The sequence below is a fragment of the Tupaia chinensis genome, unplaced genomic scaffold, assembly GCF_000334495.1.
Source record: "Tupaia chinensis unplaced genomic scaffold, TupChi_1.0 Scaffold000037_4, whole genome shotgun sequence".
Lineage (NCBI taxonomy): Eukaryota > Metazoa > Chordata > Mammalia > Scandentia > Tupaiidae > Tupaia > Tupaia belangeri.
This window is the reverse complement of record NW_006159487.1, coordinates 961,736-964,076: the sequence shown is the minus strand read 5'-3', so window position 1 is coordinate 964,076 and position 2,341 is coordinate 961,736.

Sequence of the window (2,341 nt, the reverse complement as noted above, 5' to 3'; positions counted from 1 at the left end):
GGCCCGTCGTGAACACAGACGCTCGGCCACAGTGTCCGGGAGCCAGGGCACAGCGGCCTGTGGGGACAGTGGCCTGCAGGGCAGGCTGTTTTTTTGAGCATGAAGTGACTCCTGCCTCTTCTATTTCTTTGACTTTTTTAGGCCCACCAAGGACACGGTCACTTTTAATCTGATTTGTTTTCAGAATTTTCATTTCTGCTAGAGGCGTTTTCTCTCCCTGAGCGTGTTCACTCTAGGCCTGCAGAGCCCGCTGTCACCCCCTTCCTGCATCGAGACCAAGCTCAGGCCCTCGCATGGACTGGATGGCGGAGCGAGTCCCGTCTTGTAGGCTGGTACTGGAGCACACATCCCAGGACCGGCGCCAGTCCTGTTCTCCCATCCCCGCCCTGGCCACTCCCGCCACCCTCCTCCCCTCTTCATGACAGAACCACGGCCGGCAGGTGCAGAGCCATCAGAGCCCTCCCACCGGGCGCTGGTGGACGGGGCAGGTGCAGGCTGGTGTCTCCGCGGGACAAAGGTGTGATAGGGACAAGGAACGTGCTGCAGCCTTTCAGGGCCAGGAAGCCCCTGCTGGACGGGCAGGACTGAGCACGCGTGCGGCGTCCGGCTCAGCAGGTGCCAGGAGCTGTGGGGAGCGTGCACAGTGGCCTCACGTCCACCCAGGCCACACTGCCTCGCAGCAGCAGCTCCTGGAGCCCCCAACTCTGTGCGGGCTTCTAGGGCCCGCCTCGTAGCTCCCAGGCCTAGGTGGCCCTGAGACTGTGCTGGGAAAAGGGGTGCAGATTGAGCAGGAAACGGGATCCAACCCACTCCTGGAGCTGCCCAAGACTGAGTTCGTCCTCAGAGGCGCCCTGCGGGCTCAGGCCTACAGCTCCAGCAAGTCCGCACGTGGCTCTGCCCAGGAAGACATGAGGAGAGGGGCTGGGAGACGGAGCTCCCCCTTGCCCCAGTCTCCTGTGGAAAGCTCTGACCGTCGAGCGCACTGGTGGGGTGTCCTGAGGAAGGACGGGGTGAGTTTTCGCCTGGGACTACTCAGCATGTTCTGGCCACACGTCGCAAGAAACACAGCCTCGCATTTCAACAACAGCCTCGCATTTCAACAACAGCCTCGCATTTCAACAACATGGCTTCGCTGGGACAAGCCCGTGACAGAGACCTCGCGACAGGAATATGTCAGTGTTTGAGACCGAAATGACTCTACCTGTCTGCAGTGTCCCCGAGCGCACGCAGGGCCACCTACTCTCTTCCCCTCCCAAGAGGCAAGCACGGGCGTGTCTTGGTCCCATCTTAGCTCGGTCAGCCCCTCTGCTCCCGAGGGTCCTCGCCCTGTGCAGTACGGAGCCAGCCTCCTCGGTGGCAGTGTCCTCACTGCAGGGTCCTCATCTGTGACCACACTGACCCCATGTAGGCAAGACCCAGTAGGCGGGCGGCCTGGCCAAGCACACTCTAACCCACGCCCTGGGGCTGATGCCAACTCTGGCCTGCTCCGCTCTGCATCCCAGTGACCCACCTGTGTTCTCAGCTCCTCAGCGCGGGCAGAGGGGACCGAGCCTGGCCCTCCCTGGGCACGGGGAGCATGGCTCGTGCGTGTGTAGCTCGCCTGGGCCTTAGTGCCACGTCAGACCCTAGCTCAGGTGCTCCCAGGTTGCTGCACTGTGCTGCTCCCAGCCGTGTGCACAGGGCTCGCGGATGTGGGGTAGGGTAGGACGGGGAAGCCCACGGTTCCCGCGAGCGACACCCACTCTCCACCTGATGTGGCCGACCAGCGTCCTGACCTCGCCCCACGTGCCTGGGCCGGATCTTCCCTCCTGCCGGGACAAATGCCCCCTCCCCGGAGCTTTGTCGTCTTGGCCCAAAGGCAGACCCAGAAGGCCACCTTTCCCACATGGTCTGCTTCCCTCACGGCCAAGGACAGACGGCAGCAGCCACATAGAGGGCTGCTCCTCGGGGGAGAGGAGGCTGCCGGTGCCACCGCTGACAACGCTGTGTGTACACCCTCCTATCACACGGGCTGTGTTCCTGCACCGTGGGCGCGCTGCAGGAGTGGACGGTAGACTGCGGGACGCTCACAGCCGGTCTGGTGGGAGGGCACACTCCAGAGGACAGGGACATACCCGCCAGGCCACGAGCCCCCTGCCTGCTCGCTGCACAGCCACACACCCGCTGCCTGTCTGCCACCAGGTGCTGACCACACCCGCACAGGCCACATGTCTTCCCACGGCCCTTCAGCCCCACCACCAGGGGCCAGGCTGTCCAAGTGGATCTGGTATGTCAGAGGGACAGGTGTGGTAGGGCCAGCCCTCGTGGCTCCGAGCCTGTGGACAGGTGTGGTGGGGGGCCA